We start from the raw sequence: 15,947 nt of genomic DNA, 5'->3' as shown, positions 1-15,947 counted from the left end.
AACTATGCACCAATATGAATTCATACATACATATCAACATTAGGTATTCACTTCAAAACCTAATTATTATACTCCAATAATTTAAATAGCTAAAATATTTCATAGTATTTAAATTCTACATACAGTGCATAAACTGATATCTTTTAACAGCCCTTAAGTATCAAATTCATTCCAAACCACTCATAGTTGAACTTACAGATAATTAACTACGTTCATTACATGGTGAAAAATATGATTAAATATAATTAATTCATATACCAATAATTTGCTATGTTCTAGTAATTAAATTCCTTAGCCAAACAGTGCAACATATGGACGTTTCTTTGAGCTGTTAATTACTCATTTCCTTAATCCATTATTGTACTAAAGGTTTTCAATATTTAATTAAGTCCCTAACATTTAATTACACCTTACCATAGCATTCAAGTCCCTAATAGAGCCGGCTCCATCATATTTGAGCCGGCTCTAAGGTAATTTTAGAGCCTGCTCCATCATATTTGAGCCGGCTCTAAGGTAATTTTAGAGCCTGCTCCTTCTCATTTGCAGCCGTTGCCCGTTCCAACTTCGTCTTCTCCAACTCCGGTGATTACAGAGCCTCTGTGGTATGTTCTAATTCTTATTCTAGGTTCAATCTTCGTCCTAAATAAGTTTAAACCACTGAGATCCAATCCTAACATGTGTAGGAACACAAGTATTAAAGCAACAATTACAACACCTCTGTTAATCAATTTTAAGCAAGCTGCGACAGATTTAATTCAGATTAATTTGATGCAATTAAATACTGTTCTAAGCACCTGTTCTAGAGTTCAAACTCAGTCCTAGATTAATTACAAGGCAACCATACGAATCGTTGATCTCAATTAAACAAGAAAATAAACATGTTACAGGAGAAACCAACAAACAGAAACCTAAAGAATTTTGGTATAACAGTTCCATACAATGAAATTAATTATCAGTTTAAACATGCATAATAGATTGTTTAAGCATTAGTTTAATCCCTGGAGTCTTCCTAAGCATGCACAGAACACGAATTAACGGGAAAGAATAGAACAGAACTTGCCTGCAATTTCAGAGTTTGAAACTGTAAACCACCGTCTCTGTAATATGTTTGGTTCCTAAACTGCAAATCTGCTCCTCCAGTGCCTTGGTTCAACCCAAAAACACCTCTCCTTCCTCCTTCTTGGTCTAAACTTAATCCAGACCAAAACCTAGACCTCCTCTCTTTATCTTCCTCTGTGTCTCTCAATACCTCATTGTATCTTTATTCTACAGAAAACCTACGTTTTGGTTTGGGTTGTTTTAAACCCTAATCCACTGTAATATACATATATATAGGTTTAGACATTAAACCCTAATCCATATATAACCCGGCCCACATATAAACCTAGGTTACAAATCAATGACGGCTGCCTATGAAAATTATAAACCCAATAAAAAGGTATATAACAGTCACGTTGAAAACAAACTAAATCAACTATCACAAAATTAATCCAATTAAAATAATTAAATAAAACAATCAAATCCATAATTACGACAATTAATTAATTACTTAAACAATGAATGCAATTAAAAACAATTACACAAATAATCAAGTAAACTAACATATAACTAAATCAATTACTCAATGAAAAAATAAAAATTAAATTTCCAATTCTATCCTTTTGAAAACTAGGGGTATTACACATCTTACATCAATTTTACCAGAACCGTAGACTCCAGCCAACTTGTATGCAATCTTCTTGAATCCTACAAGTTCATCTCCCTTAATTTTCAAGGTATGGATTCCATTGAACCCATTGTCCTTACTACTGCTCCTGAACAAGAGAATACAACAAATGTGTCACCAACTCGTCCTCCTCCAACAGCTCCTACAGGTAGGATCAGATCTCGCTCTCGGCAGAGTAAGTTTTATATCCTCGTCCTTTCCATATAACTTCTGTTTGGTTTATATGCTCACTAATCATAAATCCAGGCACTTATTCCAATGCCCCGGAGAAATCCACCAAGTTTGAAGAAACCCAAGTTGATTTTTATGTCCCTCTTTAAAGTATACCTCTATCTTCGGCTACTAAGGTAACACCTATAATTAAACTATATATTTATTTTTTTGATGCATACCACTTTTCCTGCTAATACCTCTCTTTCAAAAGACAACAAGAAGGAAAACTATAGGGAAGAAGCCGAAAAAGTCAAGAGCTAAGAGACATTTCCAATTAATAGATGATGATGATAAAGTGGATGACGAAGAGGTTATATCCAAGAAAAGGAAACCTGCTGCAGAATCTCCCAATGTAATCTCTTTTTTGCCTAATTTCGTATATTACCTCTTTGTTCCTATAATATAACTAATTTGGCATTACTTTCAGAAGGCTCCAATCTATTTAGAACAAAAATCAGTTCAAGAAATTTCTACAGACCATGTTGAAGAAGAAGAAAAGATTGAAGCATCAGTGGGACAAAAACAAAGGTCCCTTGTGCGTTCTCCACACCTGGCTGTAACAACAATTAATGAGCAGGTTGGAGATTCTGATGAAGTAAGTTATGATTTATTTTTCCTTTTATAACTTTTTCTTGTAGACTTATAACGACTGTGACTAACCTAATAATCTTTTAGGTACATAGAGATTCGACTACTCCAACCATTCCCGTCAGCACCAACCCGAGTTCTCCCTTTATAAACCTTGACTCTTTATTTGATTCTATTTTCGACTCACCTGATCTTAAACCTCCTGAAATTCCAATTGAACAAACCTCTGATACCCCCCTAGAAGTAACAAAAGCCATCTAGATATTGTCCCAAATGGTACAATAAGATTTGTCTCTCACCCCTTTATTCAAAAATGAACTGGCTGAGACACTTTCTTTTCTTAGTAGTTACCCTAGATTTTCCTTGAATGATCAGACTTTCTTTAAGAACTTCCAACTTCGAGTGCCTTCTTTGACTACTACTTATGCTGAATCAGTCTAGACTATCGATCACTACTCTTCCCAGTGTCATGAGAAAGAAGAACTGTCCCAAACTTTGAAGAAAGGAAGGGAGTTGCATCTGTCCCTAAAGAAAGAGGCTGCCGAGTTGAATGCTAAGGAAAAGAAGCTTCAGGCTGAACTTGCTCCGCTACAGTCAGATAAGACTCAACTTGGTAACAAGGTAGCAGAATTGAAGGTCCAAATTGAGGCTACAGCCCCAAAATTCAAAGCATTGCAAGCCCAACTGCTAAAGTTAGAACAAAACAAAAAACAAGCAGAAATCATCCTAAACCAATCCCGAGCCTCCTGGGCAGACTTCAAGGTTAAGTTTGAAGAATTCCATAGTAACTTTAATAAAATTTGAACAATTATGGGTCTGTAATATACTTTTGAACAATTTTCCCGTTTGGGTAAGTAATGTGGTTTTCTTTAAACAACCTTGCTATCATAGCATGCTAATGTTTTATTCATTGTGCAAACAAACTTATCCTTTCTTTACATAATTTGCACAAAATAAAAAGGTAAAATATAATCCAAACTATTCTGACTTCATTGGAGACTTCTTTTCTTCCATGAGTTCAAAAATAGTTGGCTTATACTTTTTAAGGTACCTTCCATTTATACCTTCCATTTGTTGGTTTCTCGTGGATTTCACCATCTAGATTTTTTAACTTGTAAGCTCCTCTATGTAATACTTGGTGAACCAAGTATGGGCTCTTCCAAGTAGGTGACCATTTTCCATAAACCCTATCCACCTTTCCAGGTGGAAGAATCGTTTGCCTATGTCACCCTCTGAAAATGACTTGAATTTCACCCTTTTGTTGTAAGCCCTTATTACTTTGGCTTTATGGACCATAAGGTGGTCTAAAGTAAGTTTTCGGACTTCATCTAAATCTTCTAACTCGGCAAGCATAGCTTCGTTGTAATCGGCAGGTATAAGATTGCGTTGTAAAGCTACTATTGCTGATTTTACATTTAACTCCATCGGCAACACAACATCATGGCCAAATGTAAACCGATAAGGAGTTATCCCAGTACTTGTTCGCTTCGAATTTCGGTAAGCCCACAAAGCTTCTGAAAGGGTTTCATGCCAACGCCTCGGCTTATCTTTTATCATTTTCTCAATAATTTCAATAACAACTTTATTTAAAGCCTCTGTTTGGCCATTCCCTTGAGCATAATAGGGTGTAGAAGTTACCATTTTTACTTGCATATCAATGCCGAGTTGTAATACTTCATTTGCTCGAAACACAGATCCATTATCGGCAATAATTGTTTTAGGTAAGCCAAATCGGTGAAAGATATGTCGCTCCAGAAACTGTATCACCGTGTTGTGAGTTACTGAGATATATTCCTCGGCTACAACCCACTTAGTAAAATAATTGATGAGCGCTGAAAAGTGCACTTTTAAACCCCTTAAGCTTGAGTGTTCTAGGACTTTTATCTATCTTATTTTTTCGTTTTAGTACTTATTTGTGTTTTTGTCTAATTCAGGTCAATAATGTTAAAATGGGCTAAAAATGGTTTCTTAAGACTTTTTTGGAGTCAAACTAAGTCTTAGTGAGGATTCGGAGCAAAAAGAAGCTGATTTGGAGCAAAAGGAGGCTAATACTGAAAAACTGCCAAGTTGGATCGATCCAACTTTTTCTGAGATCGATCGTTTTTTTTGAGATTGATCGAAGTTTGATCGATCGAACTTTTGCTGGTAGTGAGCTGTCTTATTCCCGCTCGCGCCCAAAACTCCCACCTACCACATAGTACGGGATTAGATATTTTTGGAGCTATATTTCTGACTTAGTGACTAAGAAAAGGACTTTCTATATAAAGGGAAGTGACCCATTTTGTAAAGAAGTTTTTATCATTTTATTTTTTTACATTATAATTTATATTTCTCTCTCTAGTAAAGTTAGAGATTAGGGTTAGAAGAAAAGAGGGAAGTAGAGGCACATCTCAAGACCCATCTCTAGATCCACTTTCTCTCCATCTCTAGAGCTTCAAAGAAGAAGAAAAAGAAGAAGAATAAGAAGATGAAGCCATGTTTGGAGCTTACCCTTGAGGGTTTCATGACCACATCTACTTCCTCCATGATTGGCTAGATCTACACTTAGGGCTTGGATGAGCCCTAAGTCTTGTGTAATCTAAACCCTTGTATTTCTATTTTTGGAGATTTATATATATTGTTGTGATTAGTGTTCTAGTCTTGTGAATGTAATGAATCTTGGTATATTTTTATGATTTCTATAGTTTAATTCTTTCTATTAATTCTCTAGTTTATTTACATGTCTATGTGTGATTAAATTAGGAATTATTTCTTACATGATTCATATGGATTATTTCTTTTTATTGATTCTCTATTTCATTACATGTTGTCTTATGTGTGATTATTTGGGGAATTAATCTCTACACTAGTTTCGTTATGTTGGTTGCATATCTATATGTAATTAATTAATGATCTAATGATGGCTAAACATGAGTTTTCATTGAATAGGTTTGTCAATTAATTTGATGGATTATTCTTATACTTGATGGGTTGCTCTAAAATTTAATTCATGTTTATAGGTAGGTAAACAATCTATACTTGATTTGATATTCTATGGCTTATTATTGCAAATTCCATGATTCTCTAGATTGATGTGTGCTACAATTGTCACTAGTTTGATGGGTCATGCTTAGATTTGATGGATTGTTCTACACTTAGTTTATTTGTTGGTTAGGTAGACAATTCATACATGAATTTGATGGTCTATGCTTAATATTGCAATTGGTAGTCGCATTTTGTTCACAACAATGTATTCCCCATTAATGGAAAGCAAATGGTTAATTACACGAGCTTAGTGGTGATTCCAACACCCTAAGACCTCTCTTCATATCTCTTAAATCCCTAACTCAACTTAGTTTATTTTAATTGCATTTTAATTTCCTTGCATCTTAGTTTAATAAACCAATCTCTATCTTTGCAATCTTGTGATCCACTAGAGTAGAAGTTAAATTCCAACACGTATAATCCATTGGGACGATCCCTACTCACTCTTGCTACATTAGTAGTAGTGTTGGTAGTTGTTTTTATAAATCTAAACTTGACCTAAAAGGCTTTTCTTGAACCGCACATTCATTACATTATTTTGGCGTATAAGAATGGCCGTCGTCAATAATCGGTAGCTAAAATAATCCAATGATGACCCTTTGATGAAGGAGGATTAATCTTACCGATTAGATCCATGACCCAACATCTGAAAGGCCATGGTTTAACTAGTAATTGCATCTCTATTGCTGGAACCCACTGCATTGGGCCGTGCTTTTGACAATTTGTACAACCCTTTGCATAGTTCATACAATCTTTTCTCATTCCAGGCCAATAATATCTATATCAGAGTATCAACCATCTCATTTTTATGCCGGTTTGGTGAGCTCCACATATCCCTTCATATACCTCGGCCATAATCTTCAAATCCTCAAACTTACTAATGCACTGAAATAACAAACCATCATCAGTTGATCTTCTATAAAGATCTCCATCCATAAACACATAATCGACTGCAGTTCTTTTTATTTTTCGATCGGTTTCTGGAGTGAGATGTTGCAAAAACGAGATGTAAGGGATTCACCAATCATCATCATCTAACTCGGCAACATCAGTGGCAAAGACTTCTTCCATAACTTGATTTCTTGTTTCAGTCGATGGAAGAGATCAAAGTGTAATTTTCATTATCCTTTCCTTCATACCACTCGGCACCTTAACTCTTGAAGCAGTCTGTGCTAAATCATTAGCTATTTTATTGATGGCCTTTGGAACATATTCCAAAGTCACATTGTGAAATTGGTTGACCAATTGGGTTGCCAACGAATGAAATGGTCTCAATTGCCAATTCAAACATCTAAAGTCTTCTGAGATTTGCTTAATCACCAAACTTGAATCTCCCACAAAGTGGACGTCTTTGACTGCCATTTCTAGTAGGATTTCCAAGCCGATAATCAATGCTTCATACTCGGCTTGATTATTTAAGCACCTGAAATCCAAAAAGAAAGAAAACAAAATTTGGTTCCCTGTTGGGGATATTAGCACAATGCTAACTCCTGAGCCTTCACTGGTACTCGAGCCATCAAACATTAAAGTCCAAGGGGTCATGAATATGGCTGCCGAGTCAAGCTCATCAAATACTTGTGATTCAATTTCTGCTGAGGGATGATCGGCAAGAAAGTCTGCCAATGCCCTTCCCTTGACTGCCTTTTGTGGAACATATGCAAAGTTGAATTCCATTAATGCTAGAGCCCACTTGCCGATCCGGCCTGTGATTAATGGCCTTGATAGCATATACTTTATAAGATCTGTTTGACAAACAATATAAACCAAAACAGGCAACATATAGACTCTTAATTTCATTGCTGCAAAATACAAAGCCAAACATAATTTCTCAATCGGCGTATATCTACACTCGACTGGAGTTAAAACTCGGTTGAGATAATATATTGCTTGTTCATTTCCTGCTTTATTTTCTTGTGCTAGCATAGCTCTAATGGATTCTTCAGCAGCCGATAAATACAACTTCATCGACCATTTCTTCCTTGGTGGCATCATGACAGAAGGACTTGACAAGTATTTCTTGATCTGGTCAAATGCCCTTTGATATGTATCATCTTATTTGAATTCTTCCATCGGCTTTAACTTGAGTAGCGGGGAAAACACATGTAACTTCCCAGCTGTATTAGCAATAAATCTCCTAAGATAGTTCACTTGCCCAAGTAACCTCTGAAACTGTTTCTTACTTTTCGGCGCACTAGCATCAATAATCGCCTTAGCTTTATTCCTATCGATCTCTATACCCTTTTGATGAACCAAGAAACCCAAAAAGCACTACAACAAATTTGTCTTTGGCGACAAAAACTATAGCGACAAGATGAATTTGTCGCAATAAAATGACCTTTTGTGACAAAAAGTAACTTTGTCGCCTTAAGCTAACTTTACTCGATAAAAACCAAATTTGTCACAAAAAGTTGTCGCAATATCTACCCCGCGAATTTCCTCCCATCCTGTCATATGGTAGAAAAAGGGTATGGCGACAAAATTGATTTTAGTGACAAATATATTGTCGCAATTTATTAAAATATAGTAACAAATATAGCTTTGTTGCGATTAACTAGCTTTTAGTGACAAATATAGCTTTGTTGCGATTAACTAGCTTTTTAACGACAAAAATTGTTGTCGCTACAAACAACCTTCTAGTGACAAATGATGCATTGTCACAAAAGGTTGAGTTATTGTGATATATATAGCTTTGTCACAATTGGTGGCATTTTAACGATAAAAATTGTTGTCGCTACAAACATCTTTCTAGTGACAAATGATGCATTGTCGCAAAAGGTTGAGTTATTGTGACAAATATAACTTTGTCACAATTGATGGCATTTTAACGACAAAAATTATTGTCGCTATAAACATCCTTCTAGTGACAAATGATGCATTGTCGCAAAAGGTTGAGTTATTGTGATAAAACTATATTTGTCACAATTGATGGCATTTTAATAACCAAAAGTATTGTCGCCACAAATAACCTTCTAGTGACTCGCAAAAGGTTGAGTTATTGTGACAAATATAGCTTTGTCACAATTGATTGCATTTTAATGACAAAAATTATTGTCACTACAAACAACCTTTTAGTGACAAATGATACATTGTCGCAAAAGGTTAAGTTATTGTGACAAATATAGCTTTGTCACAATTGATAGCATTTTAACGACAAAAATTGTTGTCGTTACAGACAACCTTCTAGTGACAAATGATACATTGTCACAAAAGGTTAAGTTATTGTGACAAATATAGCTTTGTCACAATTGATTACATTTTAACGACAAAAATTGTTGTTTCTACAAACAACCTTCTAGTGACAAATGATTCGTTGTCGCAAAAGATTGAGTTATTGTGACAAATTTAGCTTTGCCACAATTGATAGCATTTTAACGACAAAAATTATTGTCGCTACAGACAACCTTCTAGTGACAAATGATACATTGTCACAAAAGGTGAAGTTTTTGTGACAAATATAGCTTTGTCACAATTGATTGCATTTTAACGACAAAAATTGTTGTCGCTACAAACAACCTTTTAGTGACAAATGATACATTGTCGCAAAAGATTGAGTTATTTTGAAAAATTTAGCTTTATCAAAATTGATGGTATTTTAACGATAAAAATTGTTGTCGCTACAAACAACCTTCTAGTGACAACTACAAAAGATTAAGTTATTGTGACAAAACTTACTTTGTCACAATTAATAGACTTTTTGTGACAAATTATTTGTTGCCAATTTATATCTTTTAGCGACAAAAAATATTTCATCATAAAAGAGTAAATTCTTGTCACAAATTAGCCTTCTGTCACCATATACTTGTTTGGAAAATAATAAGAAAAATTAAAACTTATCATAAGGTATGTTTTTAATATATAAAAGTGTGTGTATATATATAAATATATGGTAAAGTGCAAAAAAGTCTATTAATATATATATATATAAATATATATATATATAAATATATATATATATATATATATATATTAATTCCTTGGATTGAATATGTTGCAATAAGTTGCTTTAATCTGGCAAAAGCATTTAAGTACAAGCTTTACCTTCGATATGAAATTTTCTAGAGAGAATCCGTGGGAAACTTATTTACATGACTTAGTTCGAAATTAAAAGCTTTGATAGAAATGGGTTCAACTAATGGAGATATGAGCAGGATACAAGTATGAACAAGTGTATGACTACCAATAAAGAATACCGAACAAAAAAAGTACATAGTTTATATTTTGGCATATAAAGCACTAACTTCTTATAGGTAATTATGGCTGGACCTAAAAGCTTAGATAGAAATGGGTTCAACTAATGGAGATATGAGTAGGATACAAGTATTAACAAGTATTTGACTCCCAATAAAGAATACCAAACAAAAAAAGTACATAATTTTTATTTTGGCATATAAAGCACTAACTTCTTATAGGTAATTATGGCTGGACCTAGCCGTCGGAGACGAGTCTCTCAGTCAGAGCATACTCCCATGCCCAATCTGACAGTCACATTTGCCAACATTTTCTCGGTCAGAACCTACCCCATGTCCACACCGTCACCCACATCCTTGCCTACACATTCTCAGTTAGTGTTTTTTTTATGTATTTTGGTTTTGGTTAGGCACAGTAAAGTAATTTGTTATCATTAATCATTGGAAATGATTTTATTTTTCTTCTGAACAACAAATTTACTTTTTACTTTTTTTAGTATGCATGCATGACATTGGCCAATATAAAATTCAGTGCTTTTTATTTTTATTTTTATTTTTTTTATTTCCAGTAAATTTAATTTGACAGTGCTTATTTAGCTTGTGTTAGGGAAATGGATTTTGATCAGGGTAGGATTCAAAATAATGATAGGAATTCGATAGAGTACATGCAAGGAGTAAAAAACTTTATGGAAGTGGCTAGTAAACATGTAGATTCACTCAACCGGACTCGTTGTCCATGTTACAATTGTAATAACGTCTTGTTGCAACAATTAGCAGTTGTTGAAGACCACCTTCCCTGATGGGTACGCATCAAACATTTCTCGATGTGTTAATATCAAAGATTGCAAGCTATCGGGAATGAAAAGTCATGATTGTCATATTCTTTTGTAACATTTACTTCCGGTAGCAATACATGGGTACCTTCGCAAGGATGTATGTACCGCACTAACTGAACTTAGTTTCTTTTTTAAAAAATTGTGTTCAAGGACATTGCAGCTGGATGAGTTGGAGCAAATAGAAAAGGACATTGTCATTATATTATGCAAACTGGAATGGATATTTCCCTAGCCTTTTTCGACGTAACGGTACACAACGGTTCGAAATAAAGCCAAACACGAGGGACCAATTGCTGAGGCATATATTGACAAAGAATGCCTGACTTTTTGTTCGATGTATCTCAAAAGGGTTGAGACAGTGTTTAATCGAGATGAACGGAATTACGATGGCAGTCGAGGAAATAAAGGTCAGGACCTTTTTGTTTTTATTCAAGATATATGTCCTTTGGGAGCACCGACCTATTTCAATATGCCATTTAATGATCTTGATAAGGTTCGAATGTATGTGTTGAATAATTGTGATGAAGTTCTGCCTATTTAAAGTTCTGCCTTATTAGAAGAAGACCTTGAGTTGTACTGGAATTAAAAAGAATGAGGCTAGTTAGTCTATTAACATTTTTTAATAACCTAACCTACAATAGAATTAAATTAAACAAGTAATGGATAAATGATATGTTCAACTATTTTTTAATAACCTAACTTGATAACTCAACAATGAGGCTAATAATTTTATCAACATATATATTAGCAATGTGTTAAAACTTGTGCCACTTTGCCTTTGGTAGAGAATTAGGGGAGACCAAAAATACTAGGCACGTCTGAAGAATTTGAGTCTCCTGGACTGTTAAGTATTGCAATTGATCTCCCTCATATTTTTTTGTTAGGGGAAGGTTTTTTTTTTTTTTTTTTTTTTTTTTTTTTTTTTTTTTTTTTTTTTTCGGCAGCACTTTTATTGCCAAAGCTAACTATAGAAACCAAAATCCAACAAAGCAAGACATGAACTAAACTCGTAAAACTTGTGCTTATCACCGGGATATTAAGTTTTTTAAAATATTCTTTAAAATTTTATTCTTATTTGCAGGTTTCACATTGATTGCAATCTAGCTTCCCTTTTGGATTCAGATTTCTTTTGGGATTTTGATATGTGTATGCAATTAACATTGTGTAATATTGGATTTATATATTAGGATTTTGATATATGTTGGAATTATCATTTTAGATGATTTGCACATTTTAATATCTAAATTCTTAATGGAATATGTGTTTTATCTTCTATGTTTGATTATCAAATATATTGATTTTGAGTGATATGCTTGGATCTTGGTTTAGATTGTTTAGTTTATTAATATTTTAATTTAATTTATAGGTTTCAAATTTCAAATAGGTGAAATCAAAATTATATTATTGTATTAGTGGCACGATATATTATTTTGTCACAATATTTAATTTATAGTGACAACATATTTATCATAACATGATAGATATATTGTGACAAAAGATATGTTTTGTCACAATAAAACAACATTTATAGTGACAAAATATTGTCGCAACAGGATATATATATTGCGACATTTATTTTGTCACAATATTTAACCTTATAGTGACAATGTATTTGTCGCAACATAATATATATATTGCGACAAATAATTTTGTCACAATAAAATAACTTATAGTGACAACTAATTTTGTCACAATAAAATAACTTATAGCGACAACTAATTTTGTCACAACATGTCCCTATATATTGTGACGAAATTTTTGTCACAATAAAACTAGTTATATGGACAATAATTTTGTCGCAACATATCCCTATATATTGTGACGAAATTTTTGTCACAATAAATCTAATTATATCAACAATAATTTTGTCGCAACATGTTATATATATTGTGACTAAAACTTTTGTCACAATAAAGTAGCTTATAGTGACAATATTTTTGTCACAATAAAGTAGCTTATAGTGACAATATTTTTGTCACAACATAAGATGTATATTGTGACAAAAGATTTTGTCATAATAAAATAGCTTATAGCGATAATTTTTGTCACAAAAAGATTATACATATAGTGACAAAAATTGCTTTTGTCACAAAATAGTAACAAATAGCGACAAATTTCATAGGTCTTGGAGGTCTTAAAGTGACAATTTTTGAATATTTTACGACAAATATTTTGTCGCAATTTTTATTCATTTTGTGAGAAAACATATTTTGTCACAATATATTTCTCCTCTAGTGACAAATTAACATTTGTCACAAAAAACATATTGTGACCGACTTCTAGCGACAAACCGGTGACAATTATTTTTTTTTTTTGTCACGATAATCTTATCTCGACAAAATATGTACTTTTAGCGACAAATTTGTTTGTCGCCAAAGACCAGATTTGTTGTAATGAAGTTTCCTGTCAATACTCCAAAGGCACACTTTATTGGATTCATTTTTAGCTTATGAGCCCTTATCCTCTCAAAAGATGCTTTGAGGTAAACTAAGTGTTCTTTCTTCGTTGCTGATTTCACCACCACATCATCAATATATACCTCCATAAATTTGCCGAGCATATCATGAAAAATAGAATTCATAACTCGCTGATATGTGGCACCAGCATTCTTCAACCTAAAATGCATTACCATCCATTCAAAAGTCCCAATCGATTCGGGAAAGCTAAAAGCTGTCTTTAGAATATCCTCCTCGGCTATATAAATCTGATTATAGCCTGAGTGTCCATCTATAAAAGACATAATTTGGTGCTTTGCAGCCGCATCAATCAATTGATCGACTATCGGCATTGGATATTCATCTTTTGGAGTTGCCAAGTTTATGTTTCGGAAATCAACACATATACGCAATTTTCCATTCTTCGTGATAACAGGGACTACATTTGATAACCATTCAACATACCTTGTAGTTCGAATGAAGCCAGCATCCAATAATCGTTCGATTTCCACCTTGACTTTATCTATCACCTTTTGAGACATTCGACGAGGTGGCTGTTTATATGGCTTGTAGCTATCTTTAATGAGCAGCCGATGTTCCACCAGATCTCTGGATAAACCAGACATTTCCTCATAATTCCAAGAAAAACAGTCACTGTATTGTTTTAACATACCGATAACCTCGGCTTGCAATTTTGGTTGTAACAGTGCACTAATGTAAGTTGGTCTAGATTCTGTGTTAGTGCCTAAATTCACCTCCTTTAATGGATCTTGAGTTTCTGCTTTGAGATCATCAAGCTTAGCTGGTGCCAATTCCAAGTCTTCCAATTGAATAACATCTAACTTTTCATTATCGATGTGATCAGCTTCTGCAAAATTAACCGATGGTCCTAGCTCTATTGTTACTTCTTTTTCTAGCCATTTTCTCTTTCAAGTTTCGCTTCCATCAACAACTTCTTCAATTATAGCAAGCCGAGGGAACTCTACTTTCGGCCTAGTACTTTCTTTCTGTAATTCACCGATTTCCCGATCAGTAAGACTTCTTCTCATGGTTGCTGATGTGGGTCTCCTGTCAGCTCCTGTTCCCACAAATCGAATAGGAACACATTCTTCATCATACAAAACAGCATCTGCCGAGTACACTTTTGCCACCAATGGCTTGTCATCGGCATTCACTATCTCCAACTTATCTCCATCCCAAAAGATTAGCATCTAGTGTAACGATGATGGAATGCACATATTTGGATGAATCCAGTCACGGCCTAATAACAAATTATAAGAAGCCGTGGACTCGATAATAAAAAATGCCGCAAAAGATGTTCTTCCTCCAATTTCAACCTCCAAGGGAAGAATTCCTTTTGTTCTAGTAGATCGTCCGTTAAACCCACAAATTGCTACATTAGTAGGAATACCATCTTCTATACTCTTACCAAGTTTCTTCAAAGTATTAGCCGGAATAACATTTAAAACCGAGTCATTGTCTACCAAAACTCGGTTAATAGGTTGGCCTTCTATCCATACCTTAACATACAAAGGCCTAAGTTGTTGAGTCATTGCTAACAAAGGTATCTCAAAGACTACCTTTTTTGCCGATTCTGAGGAAAGAATTGATAAATTCTGAATCGGCTGAGTTCTTCTTCCTTCTGATTTACATTCATCTTCTGTTTCTTTCTTATTTTCTGTACTTACAGTTGATGACAACGGGGCCTGGAACATTGTTGGTAAAACAAATGCCATATTACATGACATTTCATCTAGGAAACTGCCAAATTGAATTCTGAACTCATTTTTGCGTCCGGGCCATGTTAGCTGATGCTCCTCTTCCTCATCGGGTTGGTCTTTATCTGGAATACTAACTTCCTCGGCTAACTCTTCTTTGCTTACCTCTTCAATTTTCCTTTTTTCCTCGACCCTTCTCCTTTGTTCATTGCATTTCTGAGATCGAGTAAGGCCTCCATTCTGATATTGTTGAACTTTAGGGAATTTATGGTGATTGACTCGAGTCCATCTGCCCTTCACTGAGTTTGTTTTGGGTTTTACAGTTCACACCTTATATGAATCGGCTCCCTTTTGTACCCAAATTTCTGATTGAACTCGTGACCTCCTTTTAAAACTAAGATGTAGATTTTGTGGATGAAATCAGCTAGATATATTTTCTTGCTGATTTTGCCTCTCCGCCTTCACATGACTGCTGCTAGAATCATCTTGTCGAAGTTGTTCACCAGGCTTAATTGGGAATGTAAGCCTCTCAAGAATTCTTTTTTTCTTTGGTTGAACCTCCATTGTCTCTTCTTCTGGTCTATCAGGGCCAATTGGGCCTCCCTCAACTATTTCTGCAGCTCTGCCATCTTTTTAAGGGTCACATTTGATGAAAGGAACTCGTCTGATGCCTTTTCAGCCTCCTGTTGATTTTCTCGCTTGGCTAAGCTTATCACATTAGTATACGCGATTATAGGGAATGGATTGGTGTCCACCTTCATGGTCTCTGAAGTTTTCTCTGGGAACTTCAAAGTACCTTCATCGATAGCCTTCTGCAATACACCTCGTAGAACAGTACAATCATTAGTAGCATGGTTCCAAGAGTTATGATACTTACAGTATTCCTTCCCTTTTAGGTCACTTGTCGATGGAATCTTATGCCCTTTAGGCAAAGATATCATTTTATTGGCCAACAAGTGATCAAAAATCTGATCTGTTTTTGACAAATCAAAAGAATAACTTTTCCCAATATCAGCAGGACCTTTCTTTGGTGCCGATATTGATGTTGAACTGCCCCCCGTGGTCAGCTTTGGTTTAACCAAAGCTTCACAGGTGTATAGTTTCTTGATATTAATCTCTATCACGTCAACTTCCAATTCATCTCCAACTTCTACCGAGAATACCTCATAATTGGGGTCCTTGTAATAGGTACCTTTAGAAGTATTCTTCCTCTCTTTCTC

The 15,947-nt window shown here is 34.5% G+C and overlaps 1 long non-coding RNA gene across 1 annotated transcript; it reads left to right on the top strand.

Annotated features, from left to right (window-relative positions):
• Positions 1–10,845: 10,845 nt before the first annotated feature.
• LOC132302383 (uncharacterized) lies at positions 10,846–11,844 on the top strand. Its single transcript, XR_009480816.1, has 2 exons — positions 10,846–10,981; positions 11,656–11,844. It is a non-coding gene; the product is annotated as an uncharacterized LOC132302383 (long non-coding RNA).
• The last annotated feature ends 4,103 nt before the right edge of the window (positions 11,845–15,947 follow it).

This window comes from Cornus florida, unplaced genomic scaffold (genome assembly GCF_030987335.1).
Source record: "Cornus florida cultivar Cherokee Brave unplaced genomic scaffold, ASM3098733v1 CherokeeBrave_3.0.0_Hap2_Chr04, whole genome shotgun sequence".
Classification (NCBI taxonomy): Eukaryota; Viridiplantae; Streptophyta; class Magnoliopsida; order Cornales; family Cornaceae; genus Cornus; species Cornus florida.
This window is presented reverse-complemented; position numbering and strand designations above follow the sequence as displayed.